The sequence below is a fragment of the Mixophyes fleayi genome, chromosome 4, assembly GCF_038048845.1.
Source record: "Mixophyes fleayi isolate aMixFle1 chromosome 4, aMixFle1.hap1, whole genome shotgun sequence".
Lineage (NCBI taxonomy): Eukaryota > Metazoa > Chordata > Amphibia > Anura > Limnodynastidae > Mixophyes > Mixophyes fleayi.
Window position 1 is genome coordinate 229,414,181 of NC_134405.1, and position 25,402 is coordinate 229,439,582.

A 25,402-nucleotide genomic window follows, 5' to 3' on the forward strand; every position below is an offset into this window, starting at 1 on the left:
AGACACTTGGGTCCATTCCACCCACTGCAGGAGAGTCCATAATCCGGAGAAAGTGCAAGACAAAACTCAGACCGACGACATAGAACTGTCACTTGTGAGCCTGTTTCGGGAGACCTAAAGCCTGCAGTTGAGACACCTGAACCAGAGACGTTGCCTCAGAACTATCTTTCCAGCGATGGAGTGGCGGTTTTTGTTTTTCTTTTGTTCCAGGATTTTCCTTGTTTTTACTTTTTCTAGGACATTCTATTTTTGTGAAGGAGGATGGATGACGGAGGAGAGTTCTGGGAGTGATACGGATGAAATGGAGACCGAAGAAAAGTTAATAGGATACTCTGAGCAGCCCATTATCAAACTTGGTCCAGGGGTTATGAAAAGGTTTGCTAGCTCAGGAACTCGGAGGCAGTGTGAGGTGCTATTGTCTGATGAGTATTGTATCTGCAAGTTCTGCGACTCCCTAGTTGAAGAGAGATGCATCCAACAATGCCAGTCCCCCAGTACTCTGAATATAGGCGGGCATTATCACTCCCTGGTGGGTAAGGTGCTAAACCAAACCGAGTGTTGGGTGTGCTCTCACGTGCCTCAAGGGCAGCATAACATAGGACTAGTGCCATTCCCTCTAAACATATCTGAAGTACTCGAATTGAGGGGTGGGAGGCCCATAGAAGGGAGGTACAATAACACTAGGTCCCCTAGTCTGACGCTTCGACAATACTCCATAGGCAGATCTTTGCTGTGCCTAAACATATCTCATGCAAAGCGCCTGGAGAATTGGGAGGCTGACCTATCAGATCAGACAATGGCTCGCCACACTCATTTTAGAGGAAGACTCACAAGGTCACTACTAGGCAGGAATGTTGATGGAAGTCACAAGTTAGGGCGTATAACCAAACATAAGAAGGTATTCATTGGAAAAGTCTCTACAGATAAATGTGAAAATGTCATTAATGCCGACACGTGTCTAGAGCAGATGAAGACACTAGGCATGGGTAGTTTTATCAAAACTCTGTGTGATATAATTCATGGGCATACTGTTCCTTATGTTCTCCCTGAGGATGTGTATTTTGTTTGTGGGAGAAAAGCTTATTCCTGGGTGACTCCGAGTTCCAAGGGCTTGTGTTTTCTAGATAAACTGGTTCCTGAAATCATGACTATTACTCATGAAGAAATGGTTGATATTCACAAGACTACATCATCACCATACATACACACACAGTATGAACACCGTGGCAAGAGAAATATGATTCCTGGTGAGGAACCCATAGCTACAAAATTGGACCGCTCGGGGAACATTAAACTTTAAATATATCCAAGACCTAGCCAAATTAATAGATAATATCACCGAGATGTATGATGACACTTTCAGGTATACTGGAAGCAGGCCCGGCGCTCCCATTAGGCAAGGTTAGGCACTTGCCTAGGGCGCCGGGCTCTGGAGGGCGCCCTCCAGAATGAAAATTACTTTAAAACTGTGCGGCGACCGCTGACCATACCTGGGACGGCCGCCGCACAGCATTCAGATGCACGGGGGAGGGGGGAAGAGGCTATTGCTCATCACCGCCGCCTCTCTGCTCCGTCTCCTCCCCTCCACTCACTAGTGTCAGTGAGAGGAGGGGAGGAGACGGAGCAGAGAGGCGGCGGTGGTGAGGTAAGGAAAGACGGGGGGAGGAGGGAGGAGGGCGCCGATTGTTGCGGGGGGGGAGGCTGGGGCGCCGATTTTGTAAAAATGCCTAGGGCGCCATGGAGGCTAGCACCGGCCCTGACTGGAAGGGAGCTACAAGCGTACAAGAAAGAGTTGGTGCAACATAGACTAGTACTAAATTATCTCACCTCTATTACTGGTGGGTACTGTGTGACACTGGCCACCCAGTTCGGTGTCAAATGTTGCACGTACATTACTAATAATACGGATGACCCTAAAGAGGTTATAGACCGGAAGATGGATGAAATTTTGCAGCTGAAATGGGAATTTCGAAAGAGCCATAATTCTTCGTTATATGAGGTCGGGGAAAAGGTGGCGGGTTGGTTCTCATGGTTGAACCCAGCAAAATGGTTCTCCGGTCTGGGGGAGTGGGTACAGGAAATGATTGCGAGTGTAGGTAAGCTCCTTCTCCTGATACTGGGTGTCATCTTAGCAATTGGTTTAGTTGTCAAATGTGTTCCTACTGTGTTGAAGTGTGGAAAATGGTCTCATAGGAGTAACACTGAGCAAGAGACTGAAAGGGTGGTACCAGATACCGAGATCATGGTCTGTGGAGACGTATTGTATAATCCTGAACTTGAAACGGTGATTGGGTGATAGTTTATTACACTATCAAAGGGTGGAACTGTCGAAGTCAGTAAATTGGATAAAGTCATTTCAATTAAAGTCTAGCAAACTTGGTTGTCTTTGTCTGAAAAGATGTGTAAGGTACGCTACGGCGTACAAGGGCACGCTACGGAGTGAAAGGGCGTGCGCATCTACTACACGTGGCAGCAACAGTAATCGGTCTTTTACCACACATTCGCACTAACACACATACTTATAAAATAGTACACATTAATGGTAGTTGCAACACATAGTCAGTTATGTCGAAATATAGTTGTATTTATATGTTATATCAGAGTTACATGCATATTAGTGAAATACACGGAATGGGTTGAAGGAATAACATAATGAGTGTTATCATAATGAACCTTGTCACATATCCTACTGTTTGGTTCACTCTGCGAGGGAATCGCAGAGTGCATACGCAAGTTATGAATGATAGGGAATTATGAACTATTTAAGACTAAGGAATCTTGGCGGGAAGAGCAGAGCATACCCCCTGCTGAGATGACCCCCTCCTTTGGATTCCTTTGTATGAACTGGCCAATGATGACGACCCCTTGGACCTTCCTGAGACCTGGACCAATAGATGCAAGCTATTCCATCTACATTGTATTACTGTATGAGATTGTGTATATAAGCAGCAGCTTGTGATCCTGAGTGCAGACTTCTTGTCCCCAAACTTCAGGATTGAATGACTGCACTGGATCCAGAGCGCCTGCGATAAGTAACGGCTGTATTTACTATTACTTCGCTTGAGCATATTATTCTACTTATTTGCGAATAAATCTTTGTGCTTTGGAAACACAACTCGAGGTTCGACAATCGTTATTGGTTAGCGACAAAACGCACATAACAATTTGTATGCAAAAAAAGGGGAGATATTTGTAGAAATAAATAAGTGCCTGTTTATAAATGTAATTATTTATTTAATTTTTTTTTTTTTTTAGTGTGCTTTAGTTAGTGTGCTTTAGTTAGTACCATATGGTTTTATGTGTGGTAGCAGCCAGCAGTGTGGGATGTGGCAACTTCTCTGGATAAAGTTTAATACAAGTATTATATAATTACTATTATATTTTCCCTTTCTCACACCAGTATAGGGTATATATTATACTATATACATATAAATTTATATATAAGTGTAGTGATATGCTAATATTTTAGATCCTGTAGATTTCATTGCTGTTTTGAGGAGGTTTATTCTGTTATTTTTTTATTTATATCTTTATGATGATTTTTACCTGCTATAATTTATTATTCTTCAGGAATAGCATCTTAATAATTTATATTTCATCTATTTTCTTCCACAATCTTTCTTCCCCAATTCTCAATCCCTTATCTTTTGTCTTATTATTTATTTTTCAGCTAGATAAATAATATAACATGTTATATTACTTAAACCAGGATTACAATTAACCACTGTTATTTTGGTGCATTGCATAGTTGGAGAAAAATTATGAAGTCTATTTAATAAGAATCCTATGTAGTAATTTGAAGGTGTCACTGACCACACACACTGTGCTATTGCAATTGTTATCTGGCAGCTCCAAAAATTTTGTAACCATCGACAGTAATCTAGCAGGAATCGATCAGATCATTATTGAGCATGTTGATAAAAGCATTCAAAAACTGACAGAGGCCTGTCATGTTCTGCCCACACTAGTTGCCCCAGTATTGCCGGACATGACATGCTACATGAAAAAATGTGCTACATGAAAAAACAGTCAGTATTTAACTTGTGTGCAAAACAGAAAACTAATTTTCACCCCTTGCATTGTAACATGGTTTTGTCCAGGAGACTTAAATAAGAAACTTCTTAATTTAAGTTCCTTAATGAATCAGGCCCTATGGCTAGATTTACTAAGCTGCGGGTTTGAAAAAGTGGGGATGTTGCCTATAGCAACCAATCAGATTCTAGCTATCCTTTTGTAGAAGGTACTAAATAAATGAAAGCTAGTATCTGATTGGTTGCTATAGGCAACATCCCCACTTTTTCAAACCCGCAGCTTAGTAAATCTAGTCCCTAGTGTTTTGTTCCTCGTTAGCCTGTCATGTGTGGTTTAAACTAGACACTGATGCAGCCTCTTGGCGCTTAAGTCTAAAGCTGGCTACATACCCTTTAAGCCTGTCATCTGTTTTGATAAATAGCCAGATCTGTGGTTGATTTGGTTACACCCAGAAAGCACACATTTTGAGGTTCTGATTAATAATATTATGCACAGGACAAAGTGACTGGCTGACTACATTTTACATTACGACTTGACCAAATAAATTACAATTGATTTGGATAGTAAAACACCAGAAACAATACTTAAATTCATCTAGTGTCTCTAGAGGGCCTGATTCATTAAGAAACTTAGGAAAGAAATGTATTACTTAAGTCTCCTGGACAAAACCATGTTAAAACGAAAGGGGTGAAAACTAGTTTTCTATTTTGCACATAAGATAAATACTGACTGTTTTTTCATGTAGCACACAAATACTTGATAGCTTATTTGTACACTGAAATTTAAAGTTGATATTTGTGTGCTACATAAGAAAAACAGACAGGATTTAACTTACGTGCAAAATGGAAAACTAATTTACACTCTTTTCATTTTAATATGGTTTTGTCCAGGAGACTTAAGTAAGAAATTTCTTGCCTAAGTTCCTTCATGAATCAGGCCCAGTGCTCTTATAAGCTTTTTTATTCACCATTGTCTTCCCACTGTTTTTTCTCTTTGCCCTTGAATTTCTGTTGAGTTTTATGTTGTTCTGTTTCTTATGTCGTTGTCCTTAGCTCCTTACCTGTCCATTGTGTCTTCCTTCAACCATCTAATCTCATATAAAACATATTTTACCATATTAATAGGTTCCTGAGGGGTATATTTACTAAACTGCGGGTTTGAAAAAGTGAAGATGTTGCCTATAACAACCAATCAGATTCTAGTTATCATTTATTAAGTACATTATACAAAATGACAGCTAGAATCTGATTGGTTACTATAGGCAACATCTCCAATTTTTCAAACCCGCAGTTTAATAAATATATGTCCCTTGTGGATAGGGGTACAAATAAGGGGGGCATGTTTCTGTAAGAAATCAGTTGTAGAAATGCAGTTCTCCTGTTTTAAGGGAGTAAAGAGTTAAATTCAGTTTTGTGATTATTTACAACTACTCAGAATGAGATGCTTTCCAACTGTTACGAGCCGCGGCGGGGTCCATAGCCGCCACGGCTTGCTCTCCTCTATGTATGGCGTCCTGGGCTGTCTTTTTGACAACCAGGAAGTCACTTCCAGTTTCCGTCCGACCGTTGCCAAGTCAACGGCCATACGCCAAGCTGATAAACTGGGAAATTAGCCGGGCCGCATGTGTATTAGGGGGGAATTCATTATCAGCCTCCTGTGACTGATTAGTTTAGGCTGGGCTGCTTGGGGTCCATTGGCTGCTCTGGGTATTTAAGGCAGGGAGGACTGGACCGCCCTGCCGGTTATAGCATTTCCAGTCTTGTGCTGTGCTGACCTGCTGATGGATTCCTGTTTGCCTGATCTACTATTGTCACCCTTGCCTGCACCTTGCAGCTTGTCTGTTTGTCTGTTTTCCTGACCGTTGGCTTGTATTCTAGACTTCGCTGTTTTGCCTGTGACCCTGACCTCTTCTTGGATTACGATTTGCCTGTTTGCTTCGGACCCCTGACCTCGGCCTGCCACTGACCACCCGCTCCAGTCTGGGCTAGCGCCCCAGTTCCATCTGCGCTATGGTCGTCTTTGATGAACTTTTACTACTCTGAACTTAAGTCCTGGGGGCATCTGAGTACCTGTGAGCACCTTAAGCTCTACGGGAAGGGTGGTTGCTATAGGTGAAGATCTGTACCTACTGTTCTAAATGCTCATCTTGGTGGTCGTGGGCCATAACACCAACATATATGTTTATAAATCTGTGAAGGAATATCTATAGAACAGCAATGTTCTATATATCTTAATAGAAGTTTAAAAATAACATTCTCCAATTTAGTGCAAAGAATAAAAGGAATGCTCTGGAAAAGAGGAACTATGAGATTCTATTCCCCTGCTGAGAGTTCCATCCGCCCCCTATGTGCTTGTCTAAACTGCAGGAGCCAAAAGTACTTTTCTAGAAATGTGCAGTGGCATCATTGCACAGCATTCTGAGACAGAGATTTAATATATGTCTGGAAATAATGGAGATATAGAATTTTGTAAATTGTTACTCAACAAAAAGGTAACATGCAGCATATTTGAAATGTTTTTATCATATACTTATAAGTATTTATACTTACATCTTATGCTTTCATGGGAATCCACCTACAGTATAAGTAGACCTCGCATCGGTTTAGATTTCATTCTGCGTCGGATGGTCTTCCATAGAAAATCATATTGTGGTTGTTGTTAAGGGTTTCTTGTTTTGTCTAACCAGATCCTGATGGATTATTATGGGGTCATTTTGATTGAAGGAATAAAATTGTTTTCACCCACATTTGGATTATTTTGTTGGACTGCTCCAGGACCTGGAATGTTATTTCTTTTGGACAGCAACAGGACCTTTGGAGTATTATGGTTTTTTTCAATCCTAATGGAGTAAAAACATACAAGATTGTATCCCTTACAGATGAAGATATCAGATGGTAAGAAACTAAAATGGTGTTTTCACTTTTTTCTTAACTTTACTTCACTTTATTGCCCTACACCCACCACCCCAAGGATGTAGAATAGCCATAGAGCTTTCAGCACACTAGAGGAGGTTCACACAATTTTTTGCAGACCCCACTCTCTAGGGAATCCAGCCCCGTGCTGAACAGCCTGGGGTTGGTATGTCCCCCTGCCGCGTGTCCCCCTGTTACAGTGCCAAGAACCCTAGCTGGCTGGCCTAGTGCTGGTTTCTGTAAAATCATGGGGAACCCGGCATGTTTTCCCCCTGATTTTGCCGAAACCAGCACTAGTAGTTTGGCAGCACTAGGGTTAATAGCATTAGAAGAGGAAACACCATACTTTTTTTTACAATCTATTTTTAACTCTTTATAGAGCCGACGGGTCAGTATACTTACCTGCAGCAGCCCAGCTCCCGAATTCAACAGGCCACGGATCTTGAGATCTTGAGATCGGATGTCACTGAGTTAGGGTCAGAGGACTGTCCGTACAGCCTTCTCTCGTGATATTACCTCCAGAGAGGTGCGGAATCTAATGGTGAGGTGTTCGCCAGGGACTCCCGCAAGGGAGTTTGGAGTTAGCTGCTCCCAGACTGCAGGTCGCGGCCCTCTTAGGGGGTGATGAACGAGGCTGTATTGAGAACCAAGATAATAACTGAAGATGCCACGGATGAGAAGTAGCTCAATGACTGAGAGACTAAGAGGCAGTTTCCCAGGGCAACAGCAGGCGAGTATGCAGGTTTTACTGGAGACTGGTAGCGATGATCTGCGGGTAGATGTGCTGGAGACTCAGAGAACAGGTAGCAAACAGGAGCCAGGGAACAAGACATCTGAACAGGAGAGTAGACCTGAAGATCTGACAACTTGGTAGAGAACCAGGTGCTTTAAGTAGACAGAGCTGACAGGCAATTACCCAATCAAGAGGATGCAGGAAGTATTGAGCAAACGAGGTGTGTGCATGCTCTGTTCAGACCAGCAAGTGAATGCAGGAAACAGGTGAGAACAGTGACCATAATGCAGGTTTAGCTGGTGCAATGTGTAACATCGGGTTCTTGATGAATTCGGGTTCACGCAAAGCCTAAATAGGTGCGTAGAATACGGAGCGCGAGTTGCACTCAGAATATGTGTCCTAATGAATCAGGCCTGTAATGCATAAGCTAAGGTACCAGTAATTAAAAACTGCACCAGGGAATCTAGAATTTGTCAGGAGCAAGTCACTAAAATGTATAATTTGAATACCCACTAGTTCTTGTTTCCCAAAATGAAAATTATATTTCAGACAGATTGATAGAAAAATGTACTAATAAATTAAGAATTTGCCAGCCTTCATTGTATATAGAGAGTCAGAAAGCTGATGCTGCATATTAAAGCAAATTCACTGTTTGATGTGTTGAAGAAATGGAAGCTGTCTGTGGTTCGTTCCAGTTCTGTGCTGAAGAGGTAATTAGCTCCCTCACATATAGTGGGCTGTTGTGATTCATGCTGGCATATAGAACACAATTCCACTCTGCATCTGTCTCTCCTGTTAAGTCTGAATCCTATTTGCAAGGCTCTGATCATCATGTTACACCTAAAACATAACATGTAAGCAATGACAGTATCATTTAATTCAGTAATTCAGAGAATGTTTCACGTGAAAAAAAGGATTATTGCCTACTTCATCATTTGTAGAGAAAGCAATGCATGCAATAGCTCATGCAGGATGTAAATAATTTTGTGACTATAATGATTAAACAGTTTTTTTATCTTACTAGGCCTGATGCTCAGATTATTAAACAGAGTCCTGCTATATTCAGCATTCACAGAATCTACATTTTTGTCTCTCTTCTTGGCTAGGATATATCAATGCATGGTTTGTAATCTTTTTTAAGCCACATTGCTTTCTAGAACTGTACGTGAATGAAAAAGCAGATTATGCTTACCGACAATTCCTTTTCCTCAGAAGACTCCACAGCAGCCATAACTTTGGGTAGATTCTCTTTTCAATTTAAGCAATTACAGGTTACAGAAATACACCCTGAGTGGGTATATAAGAGCTGCTTCTCTTCTGATATGTCTTTGAGTGGCTTTCCAAGCATACCTATGGAAAATATAAACAAGGTATTGCAAACATGAGTCAGAAATCGGGCTGCCATGGAGTCTTTCAAGGAAAAAGAATTATCAGTAAGCATAATCTGCTCTATTCCTCTTCAAACTTCCATGGCAGCCATAACTACGGGATGTTTCAGAGCAATACAGGGAGGTCCATACAAGAAAAACAAAACCAGCCATATATGCTGCAAATCAAGAATGTATTTAATAGCTAAACTGAGAACATCTCGCAAACTGAGAATATAAGGTAGATAAGTAATCCAGCGATAATAAGTAGTGAAAGAAAAAATGCATGACCAATCAGCTGCTTTGCAAATCTGCACTGTGGAAGCATAGGCCTTGCCAGCCCAAGATGTTGCCGCTGCTCGTGATCAGTGGAATCTGTAGATCTCTAGCACCTTATGTCCATTACATTTGTATGTGTGTATAATAACTTCTGTAATCTGTCTTGAGATGGCTCGTTTAGAAGGAGCTTATGCTTTCCTAGGCCCAGTCTGACACATGATAGCTCTGTGTTCCTAAATCCCTTAAACCTGGATAGATAATTATATGGAAATTGTCTCACCAGTCCAGTAAATGCAGCTTTCTTACATTCTCATCATTCAGTTGTTGACAATAAAAATGGCAACACAAGCTCCTTATTAATGTCGAACATATACACCACCTTGCATAGAAATTCCGGATTGTCTCTAAGCACCACCTTATCCATACAGTCATTGAGAAAAGGCTCCTTCAACCACAGAACTTGCAATTCTCCAACTCTACGAGCAGATTGTAATTCCTATCAGGAAAATCACTTTCAGTGTCATCCATCTCAATTTAACTTTTTGTAGTTGTTTAGTTGCAGCCTGTTTAGCACTAGTATAAAATCTCATGGTACTACAAAGGCTCTGATGGGGGGATAAATCCTCTTCACTGTTTCGAAGAAACAAATAATAAAATCTTCCGAAGCTAATTTGGTTTCTAATACACTTAATGCAGACACTTGTACTTTAAGTGTAGATACAGATACTGTTAGAGCATCTATTCCCTCTGATTCTGGATCCCTGTGGCGAGAAAATAACCTAAGAACTTTAGCATTTTCTCTTGTTGCCATGATGTCTCAAATCTTCCTAACAGCAGGTAGACTTCCTGATGAAGGGATCATTTTCCTGGGTAACTCTATTCTCGACCGAGGTAATCTGCAAACACATTCTGTTTTCTTGCTAGCTGAGAGTGACAGGTTTCACTCCACACAGGATATGATCTTTGCTACCTCCACAACCAAGGTCCGACTTCTGGTCCCTCACTGCTGATTTAGAGGCTTCTACTGGGATGCTGTCTGAGAAAATTCTGAGATACTTCCCTTTAGATGAAGATGAAAGTTTTGAACTGCATTCCACACTGCTCTCATTTCCAAGACATTTGCATGAAGACTTTTTTCGTTTTGTGACCAATTGTCTCTGAAGATGAGCTCCCTAGCCTGTGGTAATGGCGCCTGTCTCATCATTCGGGCTTCAAATGTGACTCTCCTTTTGTCTATTGCCTCATCCACGAGCTGAGGAGCTGTCTGGTGGTTTCTAACAGGGTGATGGCTGTCAGACAGTCATGGCGGCCACGGGCACCGCCGCGACTCACTGTGTCTCCTCCTGACATCCCGGCCATCACTATGACGACTGGGACGTCACTTCCAGAATTCGGCCCGACCGTTGCCAGGGCAACGGCTGGACGCCAAAAACTGTCTCTAGGCGCTCCGGCAGGCTGAATATCCAGGCGCATGCGCAACAAATGTCAGAACCTGTGGGCTGATTTAGTAAGCTTATTATATGTACTAGCCTGTAGACTAATTAATCTATTTTGTATATTAGGCAGGGGCTGTGAGTGATTCCAGAGTTACGCTCTGATTGGCTGACTGTAGTATTTAAGGCAGTGAGGACTGAGCCTCACTGCCGGTTATAGCTTTGCTGTTCCAGTCTTGCTGACCTGCTCCTGTTTCCTGTGGATACTCTGTTGGATTTTTTGTGTATGACCCCCTGCTTGGATTTTGACTCTGCCTGTTTTTTTGTGACCCTGACCCTGCTGGCCTGTACCTCAGATTCTGCAACCTTGCCCGTGACCCCGACCTCTGGCGTGTTAACTGACTATCCTGCTTGCTTGTGACCCTTGACCATGGCTATTGTTTGACTACCTGCTGCTTTCTACCAGTCTCCTGGCCTGCCGTTGTGGTCCTGCACTACCAACCCACACTACATCTGGAGTTAAGTCCTGGGGCATCTGAGTACCAGTGAGCGCATCTAGCTCTAAGGGAAAGGTTGCTGCTAAAGGTGAAAACCTCCATCATGTAGTTGGGTTGGTGATCAGGGCCAGCAGCCTAACATTATAACCAGCCATACTGAATTTCCGGAGACAGTATACGGAATGAATGAAAGCGGAACCAACTTGTCTCCAGCTCAGGTTCTGGCTGGTCAAATTCAGACACTGTCACAGATGGTTTAGGGATTGTTCCAGCATTTGTCCGCTCAAGAAGAGGCCTCAAGGACCACACAAGCCACTTCAGGTCCTGCCTGTGAACCCAAGTTGAATCTGCCGGACTGGTTCTCCGGAAATAGAGCCTTGTTCCGGAACTTTAAGAAGAGCTGCAAGCTCTACTTTCGGCTGAGATCTCGGTCTTCTAGTTCGGAACAACAGAGGGTCGGGATTGTCATCTCTCTCCTTCAGGGTGACCCCCAGTCTTGGGCCATCTCCCTGCCCCAGGCAAGTCCTATCATGCAGTCGGTGGAAGCCTTCTTTAATGCATTAGGTCTGCTATACGATGACCTGGATCGAGTGGCCTCCGCTGAGGCTCATTTACGGCCTTAAAGCAAGTCCAGCGTTCGGCGGAAGAATACTGCGCTGAATTCCGCAGATGGTCGCCTGACAGTGAATGGAATGATCAAGCGTTACGCAGCCAGTTTCGCCTAGGACTGAAAGATTCACTTGTGCAGTATCCTTCCCCCACCTTGTTGGAGTGCCTTATGCAACTCGCCCTTAAAATTGACAGGAGAATTAAGGAGAGGAAGACAGAGAAAGAGGCATCTTTCTTTTCATCTGCATTTATTCCAATTCCCACGGATGTTGAGGAGCCTATGGAGTTAGAGGCATATCGCCTCTCTCCTGAGGAAAGAGACAGAAGACGGTCACAAGGCCTATGGCTCTATTGTGGTACTAAGGGCCACTTCTCCCGCTCATGTCCTAACAAGCCAGGAAAAGAGCATGCCTAGGGAACGAGGGAAAGGTCCACGTAGGTCTGCAAATTGTTTCCCCAAAGAATGCTGTCCTGATTCCCGCACAAGTCACTTTCGGTGCCAGTTCCGTGGCCTTGTCAGCCATCATTGATAGTGGAGTTGCGGGCAACTTCCTCGACATCGGGTTTGCCTGCTCTGCCGGGATTCCGACTGTGAAGCTCAAATCTGCTATTACTGTCAGTGGCTTAGATGGGAGTCCATTGCCTGGTGGCAAGATTATGTGGGAGACCCCGCTACTGCAATTAATCATAGGGGCTCTCCATTCAGAGTCCATGACCTTCTTCCTTATAAACTGTCCGTCGGTTCCGTTGATTCTGGGCCATCCCTGGCTTTCCCGTCATAACCCTGTTGTGGATTGAGAGAAAGGAGAAATTATCCAATGGAGCTCTTATTGTACACAGTCTTGCTTAACTATGCCTCTGCGAATTATTCAGTCAATTCCTGAGCAGCTTCCCTCACAATATCATGAGTTCTGGGATGTGTTCTCTAAAAAGGCTGCTGACACTTTACCACCTCACCGTGACTTTGACTGTGCTATCGAGCTTATTCCTGGTTCCAAGTTACCCAAGGGACGCTTGTACTGTCTTTCTGGTCCGGAGACCAAATCCATGCAGGAATATATTGACGAAAACTTAGAGAAAGTTTTCATCAGGCCATCTAAATCTCCAGTAGGAGCTGGATGCTTCGTCGTATCCAAAAAAGATGAAGCACTAAGACCCTGTATCGACTATCGAAGACTGAATTTCATTACAGTCAAGAACACCTATCCCCTTCCTCTTATCTCCGTATTATTCGATCAATTAAGAGGCGCTACAGTCTTCACTAAAATCGATCTTCGTGGAGCATATAACCTCATCCGTATCAAAGAAGGAGATGAATGGAAGACGGCGTTCAATACACATTCTGGCCACTATGAATATCTGGTCATGCCATTTGGTCTTAGCAACGCACCTGCAGTGTTCCAAGATCTGATTAATGAAGTTCTTCGGGAGTTCCTTGATTATTTCGTCGTTGTCTATTTAGACAATATCCTCATATATTCCAAATCATTATCTATACATTGGGGTCACGTCAAACAGGTTCTACAGAAATTACGAGAACACCACCTTTACGACAAACTAGAAAAGTGTGAGTTTGAGGTGCAGAAGGTATCCTTCCTGGGCTACGTAATCTCTTCTGAGGGATTCTCCATGGATTCAACCAAGGTCCAAGCTATCCTGGATTGGGTGCAACCAAAAAATCTCAAGGCGGTGCAGAGGTTCCTGGGCTTCACCAATTATTATAGAAGGTTCATTCGTGGCTTTGCTGACATTGTGGCTCCTATTGTCGCCCTGACCCGCAAAGGAATAGATTCAACCAACTGGTCACCCCAAGCAGTAGCCGCATTTGAAACCTTAAAGAAAGCTTTTGTATCTGCTCAGGTCATTAGACACCCAGATCCCTAAAGTTCCGTTTGTTCTTGAAGTCGATGCCTCCGACGTCGGTGCCGGTGCCATCTTATCTCAAAAGGACCCTCATACTCACCGCTTGCATCCATGTGCCTACTTTTCCCGTAAGTTCTCTTCAGCAGAAGCCAACTATGATGTGGGCTACCGGGCACTATTGGCGATCAAATGGGCTTTTGAGGAGTGGCGACATTGGCTGGAAGGTGCTACACATCTAATTTCTGTTATAACGGATCACAAGAATTTACAATACATACAGTCGGCCAAATGCCTGAACCCCAGACAGTCCCGTTGGTCACTGTTCTTCACCCGTTTCAATTTTGTGATCACCTACCGACCAGGTTCTAAAAATGTCCGAGCAGATGCTCTGTCTAGAAGCTTCTTGGCACACCATGTTCCCGTTACAAATCCAGAGCCTATCATTCCCTCTTCCATAATCCATGCTGGGCTAACCCAAGACCTGAGCATCACACTTCAAAGGTTTCAAAGATTAGCTCCTGATAATACTACGAAGGGATGTTTATTTATTCCAGTTCATTTAAGGAAGGCGGTTCTTGCAGAAGCACATGATGGTAAGACTGCTGGACATCCTGGAATTCAGAAAACATCAGAAATCCTCTCACGTACTGTCTGGTGGCCATCAATGTCTGCTGACGTCAAGAGTTATGTCCTCTCTTGTGAGGGTTGTGTCAGGAATAAAGTCCCCAGGAGTCGTCCTGTAGGCCAATTGGTTCCATTGCCCATTCCTGCAAAACCCTGGACACACTTGTCAATGGACTTTATAGTCGATCTGCCACTCTCTACAGGACACAACACCATATGGGTGGTAGTAGACCGCTTCAGCAAAATGTCACACTTCATACCACTACCCGGGCACCCTAGTGCTCGAGATTTGGCTATCCTGTTCATTCAACATATATTCCATCTCCATGGACTTCCTACCGACATCGTTTCTGATCGTGGTTCCCAATTCATAGCACAATTCTGGAAATCCTTTTGTACCCTTCTTGGCATCAAGATTAGCCTCTCGTCTGCGTACCACCCTCAGTGTAATGGGCAAACGGAGAGGGTTAACCAGTCCTTGGAGCAGTTTTTACGATGTTACACTTCAGAATTTCACATCAACTGGTCCTCCATGTTACCCTGGGCAGAATTTGCCTATAATAATTCTTGTCATTCAGCTACTCAAATTTCTCCATTCTACTGTAATTTTGGTTTTCATCCCAGGCCCAATTCCTTGTATTCTCTCAAATCCGCTGGTATTCCGGAGATTCGTTCCACAGCCATTGATCTTAAAGCCATTTGGAAGAAAGTACAGTCCTCGTTAAGATGAGCCTCATTTTTTGCAAAAAAAAAATTCAGACCGGTTGACCGGTGTCTGAACTGGAGCGATTCTCTGGATGTTTCGGATAGTAGCTCCTAGATCCTGGGTGAGTCCGAGATGAACAGCAGTTGCAGGAACAATAGGCAACGGGTCAGAAGAATGAAGATGATGGGCCAAAACACTTCGGGACAAGGAATCGGCCTTAGTATTTTTAGAACATGGACGGAATGTAATAATAAACCTAAATCTGGTGAAGAATAAGGCCCAGCGGGCCTGCCTGGGATTCAGAGTTTTAGCGGTCTGGATGTATTGGAGGTTTTTATGGTCCGTGAAGATGGTAATGGTATGTGCGGCTCCCTCTAACCAATGTCGCCATTCCTCCAATGCCAACTTAATGGCCAACAATTCACGATTTCCGACATCATAATTACATTCAGCAGGCAGAAACTTTCTAGAGAAAAAGGCACAGGGATGTAACTTTTTACTCCGTGGGTCTTTCTGTGAGAGGATGGCGCCGGCACCGACATCCGAGGCGTCCACCTCTACAATGAACGGAAGTTCTGGGTCAGGATGTGTCAGCACTGGAGCAGAAATGAAAGCAGCTTTGGGTGCTGAGAAACTTGCCAATGCTTCCAAAGACCACTTTGCTGGGTTAGCTCCTTTTCGGGTGAGGGTAGTGATAGAAGCCACTAACGAGGAAAATGACTCAATAAACCTACGATAATAATTGGCGAACCCAAGGAATCTTTGGATCGCCTTCAGGTTAGTAGGGAAGACCCAATCCTGGATTGCCTGAACTTTGGCAGGGTCCATTGCGAATCCCGATGAGGAGATGATGTACCCCAGGAACGACACTGTGGACACCTCAAATTCGCATTTCTCCCTTTTAGCATATAGATGATGTTCCCGTAATTTCAGTAAAACCTGACGAACATGCTGACGGTGCTGAGGTAAAGATTCGGAGTAGATTAAGAGGTCATCCAAATAAACAACCACTGTTTTTCCCAGGAACTCTCATAGAACATCGTTGATCAGGTCCTGGAAGACCGCCGGAGCGTTGCATAGCCTGAATGGCATTACGAGATATTCGTAATGTCCCGACTGAGTATTGAAGGCAGTCTTCCACTCATCCCCCTTCTTAATTTGAATAAGGTTGTAAGCCCCTCGGAGGTCAATCTTCGAAAATATAGTAGCTGTTCTCAATTGATCAAACAGAACAGAAATCAACGGTAACGGATACATATTCTTAATTGTGATGTTATTTAGTCCACGGAAATCAATGCAAGGTCTAAGACTGCCATCTTTTTTTGAAACAAAAAAACAACCTGCGCCTACGGGAGATTTAGAAGGACGAATTAATCCTTTCTTCAGGTTTTCCTCTACGTATAGCTCCATGGCCTGAGTTTCAGGAATGAACAAAGAGTATAAACGCCCTTTGGGCAACTTGGAACCTGGTACTAAATCAATTGCGCAGTCGTATTCTCTGTGTGGTGGAAGTGAATCAGCTTTCTTTTTGCAGAACACATCACTGAAGTCCTGGTAGGGTACCGGCAACAAGTCTGGACTAGGCCGTAGGATTCTAAGCGGCAAGGTCAAGCAAGACGTAGAGCACTCGGGACTCCAACGGATAATCTCTCCACTTTTCCAGTCAATAAGGGGGTTATGACTGCGAAGCCAAGGATACCCCAGAATTAATGGAGCAGAGGGACAGGTAATAAGGTAGAAGGAGAGTTCCTCCGTATGAAGGGCTCCTACAGACAACCGAACCATTGGGGTCCTAGCGAGAATTCTTCCCCCAGGCAAGGGGTAACCATCCAAGCCACATGTGGTGATGCTTGATCCTAGCTTGATATGTGGAATATCGAGCGTCAGAGCCAAATGTATATCCAGGAAATTACCGGCCGCACCACTATCAAGAAAAGCTGTCAGATCCATGGATTTTCCACGGAAGGCTAATCGTCCAGGGACTAATAAGGAATTTTCTGAAGAGATAATCTGAAGACCTAAGCGCACCTCTTCATCTGCACTTAGGCTTTGGAGTTTCCCGGTTTATTGGGACAAGAACGTACTAAGTGGCCCGGTTGGCCACATAACATACACAGGCCTAATGAGCGTCTTCTGGAGCGTTCTTGCGGAGGCAAGCGGTAAGCGCCCAACTGCATGGGTTCAGAGGAATCGGGCAAAGTGGTACCGGAGCTAAAGGATAAGTCCATAGGAACAGAAGATTCTCTTCAGTCTTCCTTTCTCTGATCCGACGATCAATTTTAATGACGAGTTGCATCAACTCCTCCAGTGAGTCCGGTACTGAATACTGGACTAAGGAATCCTTAATCTGCTCGGTAAGACCTAAGCGAAATTGACTTCGCAGTGCTGGATCGTTCCAGGCACTATCTGTGGACCATCACCGGAATTTCCGCACAATATTCTTCAGCGGAGCGACGTCCTTGCCTTAATGCTCGGAGAGGAGACTCAGCTGAGGCCACCCTGTCTGGGTCATCGTACAGTAACCCCAGAGCTTGGAAAAAAGCATCCACGGTCTGCAAGGCTGGGCTCGTTGAAGGCAATGAGAAGGCCCAAGACTGAGGGTCGCCCTGCAGTAGGGAGATAATGATCCCTACCCTTTGTTGTTCAGAACCGGAGGAGCGTGGTCTCAGGCGGAAGTACAACTTGCAACTCTCTTTAAAGTTACAGAAGACTGACCTGCTTCCCGAGAATCGGTCCGGCAAGTTCATTTTGGGCTCTGGTGTGTCACCAGCGGTTGCTTGCTGAAGCTGCAGGTCTCTGGAAGCCCCCTCTTGGACTGCCAAGCGCTGGGATAAATTCTGCACCACTTGGGAAATCGCCTGTATCTGATTCGCCAGGATCTGGGCTGGAGACAGATTCGGTTCTTCGTTGTCCATGGCCGACTAATACCAATCTTTCTTGGCCGGTTATAATGTAAGGAACTCCCAAGCCAGTACAATGAAACTCGGGGAGTACTCTGAAGGCCCAGTGTTCGCTGGAACCCCTAGTGGTGGGGAGAGACTTGGCTGCGGGCTGACCGAGGGTCGAGTAACGTATACTGACTTTAAGGAGAACCCAGAAGAGGAGTGATTGGTAGACAGTAGTGAGCAGGAGAACCAAGGTCAGAGGTCACAGGCACAGGTACAAAATTCAGGGACAAGCAAAAAGGTCAGGTGCACTAGCAAAGGAGCAGAATCCGGTATTCAGGCAAATGGTCAGAGTCAGAAGCGAAGGTTCAATGGTCCAGGAACAAGCAAAGGTCATACACGGGAAGTCAATCAAAGGTAACAATCACCAAGCAGAGAGAGAACAAGCAGGCAGCAAAACTGAGGACAGGACGCTATAACCGGCAATGAGGCAGCAGTCCTCATTGCCTTAAATGCAGCCAAGAGCCAATCAAAACCTGCCCCTAAATAGAGCCACGCTTGTAGGCTAATTGCCAGGCACTAAAAGGCCAATCAGGGCTTAGCCCTGAATTCCCCACCTGCAGGCTAATGCCTGCTAATTCAGCCACAGGCTGAATCTGACAGTTTGCCCCTAGTGCGCAGGCGCTCCCGGCTGCCGAGACGCGATGCTGAGGGGACGTCCGGCCGTTGCCTTGGCAACGGCCGGGAGCTGAAGGGAAGTGACGTCCCGGTCGTCATGGTGACGGCCGGGACGCTGGGGCAGACAGGAAGCGAGCCGCGGCGGCTGTGAGTACCGCCGCGGCTCGTGACACCTGAGGGGAGAAATGAGGCATATGGGCATGAGGGGAGAAATGTGGCATGGGTGCAGGAGGGGAGAAATGTAGCATAGTGGCATAGTGGCTTGAGGAATGAAATGTGGTATAGGGGAAAGAGAAGTGCCATGTGACATAGGGGCAGGAGTGGAAACATGTGGCATAGGGGCAGGAGGTTTATTGGTGACATACTGGGCAACGGTTTAAGGTAATGTCCATGTTTTGGAAAGTGTAAAGGATATCGGTGAGGGTTGTGTTAAGATAATCTGTGTTGACTTCCAATTATTGATTTGTGGCATAGATATGGGAATAAAATTGTTCAAGATTTGCAGACTGTCCCCTGCCCCCGTTTCCTCATCCAGGGGTTACAAATCTGCAACATCGCAGGTGTCCTTCACGGTGGAATCATCTTCATCCTATGTATCTGCATCTCCAGCTAACATAGCGGATGAAAAAATTACATAAGCATCTATGTTTGAGTCCATAACATCCATGTCTTTGCATCACATTAGTAGATTTCTATTTTTATTTTATTTTTTAATTGGAAGTCTGTGTATAAATAGCAAAAAATTATTGTACCATATTAAAATAAAACCCTGCATATCTTTGACTTGATGGGAATTTTAGCTGGATATCCATTGTAAATCACTAATGATCTTCTCTGAAAATACTCAATATTCTTGAAGACCAAGGGCCTGATTCATTAAGGGTCTTAACTTGAGAAACTTCTTATTTCAGTCTCCTGGACAAAAACATGTTACAGTGAAATGGGTGCAAATTAGCATTCTGTTTTGCACATGTGTTTTATTACATAATTAGGAATTGTAAGGAGGGAATTGCACGCCTGCTCGCTCCTCTGTCAATCGGCAATAGAAATGCATGTTGTACACAAAATTATGTCTGAAGGTGAATTAGAGGAACAAATAAAAACGGACCACTACGTGCATTCAAATTTACATCACATAAGTGAATTGGTCCCCTATTCATCAAGGAACATATTGCTTATATACACTTTGAATACGGACATTCATATGCTCGATGAACATGCGTTTTTTAAAAAATGCGCTTTAGTTCATTTTGCATCCCTTAATGAATCAGGTCTCCTATGTGATTCTTTAAGTTCTCCAGATTCCAGAGGAATTATGCACATCCACTGGGGAATCACATTCTGATTGCATGCAGATGTTGTTTAAATTTATGCCTATCCTGGACCTTGCTTTTCTTAACCCTTGTATGGCACACAAATCGTTACTCACCAAAGTCTCATTCATCCAAGTTATAAGTTCCTTATACTGCTCGGGTGGCTGATTTCATCCCTAGTGAACTGTGTATTGTGCAAAAAACTCCTTCCACTAAATTTTTCTCACAGGCTCCACAAACTTTATGCACCGTGCTGTCCCTTTTCTCCACGGCTCTACAAGAGTACCAAGGAGACAAAGTTACTAATTTAACTAAAAATGCTAACATAGGTAATGCAGGACCTCTATCTTACCTACTGCAGATGCCCTTCGGCTGTTTGAGGTGCACGTGCTTGCATAGACCGCTAAAGTCCAGGAAATTGGAACCAAATGTGAAGTTAATACACCGGATCTGTTCCTGGAAGTAGTAGACAAGTTTTCCCAGGTAGCAGTCCTAATCCTCGACTTGCAACAGAGACTGGTGCAGCTCTGTCGGTGGTAGTCACATGCCCAACTACCTTAACCCCAATAGCAATTAGACCTACATGAGAACAGTGATGGAGGGCATGCCAATAGTGGTTTCGGGTGCCGGGTGTAGCGCCAGTACAATGGAGAATTCTTTGAGGAAAAAAAAAACATTGTACTGGCGCAACACCCGGTGCCTCCTTAAATGAACAGCGTAATAGCAATAATGACAGTGTCGCATTGTATACTTACGTCATTTTGGCCGGACGGCCTCTTTATGCGCCGCATTTATGTGAAGTCTGTTTTGCAAGCTATCGGGGGGAAACCACTATCGGTATGCTCTCCATCACTTTTCTTATGTAGGCCTAAATGCTGTTGGGGCTTAGGACCTCGTTATTTAGTACCCAACCCAGCTATGTGACCTTTAAAGAAATTAAGCCCCTACCTAGAGAGAGAAACTAACCACTACCTAGCCTACCTATTCTACAGACAGGAAAAGACATAGAGAAAGTAGAGGAGCGAGCTTATAGAGGGTGTTTTTCTAACCTGTCTCTACCTAAACTGGAAAGGGAATCTATCCAGAGCTATGGCTGCCATGGGGGATTGAAGAGCAAATATAATTTTTATGTGTGTGGTTTGTGGTACCTTATCAAAATGACACCTGCCCAGTATAACAGCCGGACAAGTGCCTTAGTGACAGGCGAACCCTTTGCAAAAAAAATAATTGGGCAGCATGGCCACCCCAACACAAATCCTGGGTTGGTTTCAATTATAATATGAAGAACACAAATGTGGGTACCCATGTCCTAATGATCAAGTTTGGAGCCACTGGGCTGCTCCGTAAGACCCCTGAGTATTATACCAAAATAGTAAAACAATAAGTAAAATGGACACAATTATATAATTAAGTTTAATTATGCTCCCTTAACTTTTTTATTCAAAAATAAAAGTTTTTTTTATTTATGATCCCATATAATTCAATTAAAAATAAAAAAAATTGTTTTGGCCCATTGTAGTCCAAAGAGATAAAAAGCAACAAAAAACAAAAACATAAAAATTCCAGCATGAAGAAAGTGACGCCATCAGATACTGCAAGTGTCCAATAATGAATTAATATGATTGAAATTAATTTGGACTCAGCCAGTCACATCAGGCCAGTGTAGGAAAATATTTGTGATTTGCTGGTGGCCGGATTGCTCTTATTCGTTCTCTGCACATTAAACCACAGGAAAAATGGTGCCTTCATGTAAACTGTCCATTAGACTTTTAGGTGACTATTTCTTTTCAGGTGTGCTTTTCAAAATCTGGAGATACTTTATAATTGATCTATTTGTCTATCCACATGTACTTAAAAATCAGTTCTAGCCCATTAAGCCATTTAAAGAGTGGATTACCTCTTACACTTAGCTTGTTTTTTTAGCCATTCACATCCAACATTAAACTCAGCAACTTTTATTCAATAAACCGGTTAATACTATTGTTATGAGCCAAATAAAGATACAGTTTGTACCCTATTCCTTCTAATCTCGATGTTCATTTCCACTAATTTGGTGAAGTCAAGATAAAATACACTTGCCAGTCACAATCCAGCCCAGTAAATATCTAAATAAGTAAACATAGCAGTAAAAGTAATATATTTTCATGATTCACACATTTTCCACATTACCACTAATCATATTGTATTACAAATGAAATTGTATTATAAAGAATTATGCACAACTACAGAAGCATTTTCATTTAATAATATTCAAATCAGCATACATATTAGTTTAGTACATTGAAACCTCTTTATTTAATTCAACTCTTCTTCTCAACTACATTTCCCAATCTGTACAGTAATGAGATGAATATACAGATAACAAGCATGTGATTTGCAGTGCACAGTATTAGTATGCACAAGATAGTATCTTGCTGTCTATTTTCCTCTAATTTCCTCAAAATAAGTGACTCACATATAGCAAATTTCATCAATGTAATCGCTAGGGAGTCACATGGAGACACCCACCATTGCACACCCCATGATTATGTCTGCTTATCAACCACTGGGCAAGTTGCCGAGTAAATTTAGCACCATGAACAACACAGGGAAGATGTGCTACATGCAGAACAAAGTGATACTTAACCACTTGTGACTGACCACTAAGTTTAAGAAGTTGTACCTTTCTTAGATGCAGCCTGTGATATGCCGTTACAGGCAAAGTTATTTCTTGGCCCTGAACTGATTCCTTGCATAGGCGTATGGTGCCAGAGGACTAAATTACAGGTGTGTCTATATACTCAATCCAGCATTGTTTATTTTCATCAAGCACCAAGTTATCACTCTTTCTTTGTTTTCTCTACTAACAACATTTTTAGCAGTTGAGTACAAAAGCTCACAGAAATTTAGAAAATCTGAAAGATGACGATAAACTTATAGATAACAAGATGAGCTGTAAAGCACTGTTACCACTGAATACTGCTTCATGTATCTAACAGTGAGAACATGACACCATGCCACATATTATAACTAATAGACCAGAACTTCTACAATCATCGACAATTCATTATGCCTATTACATATGAACTGTAACCTTTGTCCTACATTTTTCCCAAATTGTAGGATAGTACATACAGTATAAATGCATCATTACATTTTATATTAAAATAGTTATTTACGTGATTTCAATATACATTTTGTAGGTGTGGAGTGATATGGTTATATGTAACATCTTGTAACACTTCTGAAAAACAATATTATTATTATTATTATTATTATTATTAATATTATTAAATGTATGGGGTATAGCATATCAAACAAATATGTTTGACCCAGAATGGGTTCATCCTGTAAACATGCATAGAAGCTTATAGGTATCTGGAATCTCCCTTTAGAACAGCTTGGCGAGTTCAATTTCCTGAGTTAAAGTTTGAAATTGTGCTTTTCCCTCCCCACCCAGCACCGCCTCCTTATAAAATACTGGGCTCCAGTAATATGCATAACAAACACAGAAATAAGCTCAGACAGCAGTTTGAGGGTGGAAGTAAGGTATGATAAGGTCAGTTGGACAAAAGTAAAGTTGCTGCTGTTTTTTGGTGATTTTTTTTTCCCCTTCATGGTGCATGACCCTCATCACTGTCCCTTTATGTAACAGGAAGACAAGGGACTCCTCATTTAGAAATGGGAACTATATACACTACACTATAAAATATAATAAAGCCCAATGTCCAAAAGAAATATACATGAATCCAAAGAAGTCCAGAGCCTCTGATGAAATGGACACTAGTGTGTGGTAGGGAACACAGGTTATAGGCTAGCCTGGGGCAGGGACTGATGTGAATTAAATATTCTCTGTAAAGCGCTTTGTAATATGTTCTCAGTCACCATCACTCATTGTGTGTAACCTATGTGGCCTCCAACCATCACTTCTAGAAGTATTAGAGGAAAAAGTGCAGCAGGGCATCAATAGCATTCTTCTTAAATGTGCATTTATCAAAAAGAATTAATTTAGAAGGATGCCTTCCAAATTTGTTGAATATACAGAATTTTAGGAATAGATGGCAAATACCCTACATTTTAAACAACCAAGGAGTATATATTTTTCAAGTGTATATAAAACAATGGTGCATATAATGGTGGAGAGAGTTACTGTAAATATTTATTTGCAATGACAGAGATCCCATAAGTTCCATGGTTGTAAACATATATTTATAGGTATAAAAAATATAGGATAAGAATAGGATTGCAATAAAAATTTGTTAGGATCTACATAGAGTAAGTTTCAATATAGATAGGCGAATATGACTGCCCAGTTACTCTGCAATCACTACATGTATTCCTGTTTACCGTGTGGTCCACAATAGATGAATTTATTACATGGTGGCCAAGTTAATGTGTTCCAAATGTTCAGGAAGACTATAGGGGTGTGTTACGATTTAACGATAGTGACCACACCGACAGTGACTACACCAACATTTAAAACCCGAAGAGCGACACCCCGACATGACAGAAACAGCGACTTACCATTCCACAGAGACAGTAAATTCCCGACCCGATCTGTAGAAGCGACGTCTTTTGAAATGCGACGGGAAATTTTCAGTTTTAAAGCGGCAATACACGGACCTGGCTTTTGACGGTAACCCACTACTTACATGAGATTATGGTAAGCTGGATTCGTTCATTGGCGCTTTAACAGCAGTCACATTTTCAAGTGACGTCATTTTAAACAGTCGGGAACAGATCGGTCTACGGATTTTAAATGTCGGTGTAGTCACTGTCGGTGTAGTCACTATCAGGAAAGTGACTACCATCCGACTATTGCCTATTCAACTTGCACTAATAGCTTAAAAGATGACACTACTCATTATGAGGGATACCACTTGAACTACTTTTCCACTATACTGTTAGGAACCCCTCCAGCCGGCACAACACAACCCGGAATCTACTCTGCCAGTCAGGTGTTCACTGGAGCCCCTGATGGTGGGGACAGACTGGGCCGCAGACTGACAGAGGGTCGTGAAGTGCGTACCAGCTGGGGAGAACCCAGGCAAGAGGAGTCAGGTCCACGCAGAGGTCAAGGGCCGGCAGCAGACAACAGTATCGATGAACAAGCTGAGGTCAGGGGTCACAGGCAAATAGCAGAACGGGAAAACAGGCCAAAGATCAGGGTCACAGGAAACACGAGCAAGGTCCAAAATCAAAGCCAAGGGTCATACACGGGGAGTCAAATAGAGATATCAGGATACAGGACAGGAACTAGCAGGTTAGCAGACTGGAACACAGGAGCTATAACCGGCAATGAGGCAGCAGACCTCATTGCCTTAAATACCAGTGGCCACCAATCAGAGCCTAGCTCTGAATCAGACACAGCCCCCAGCATAATTAATAGGTTGCATTAATTAGCCCACAGGCTAGAACATATGGTGAGCGCTGCGCCCGGCTTCCTCTCATTGCGGGGACACAGCGCTGAAGCGTCCTCTCGTTGCCCCGGA

General features: G+C 43.1%; 1 long non-coding RNA gene across 1 annotated transcript in view; it reads right to left on the minus strand.

The window, feature by feature from the left end:
• The window catches only part of LOC142150087 (uncharacterized), a 36,302-nt gene extending 11,556 nt beyond the window's left edge, over window positions 1-24,746 (minus strand). Inside the window, exons 1-2 of the long non-coding RNA XR_012691006.1 lie at window positions 24,435-24,746; window positions 20,048-20,205 (exon numbers count right to left, since the gene is read on the minus strand). This is a non-coding gene — a long non-coding RNA (uncharacterized LOC142150087). The remainder of the gene's footprint in view (window positions 1-20,047; window positions 20,206-24,434) is intronic.
• Between the last annotated feature and the right edge of the window lie 656 nt (window positions 24,747-25,402).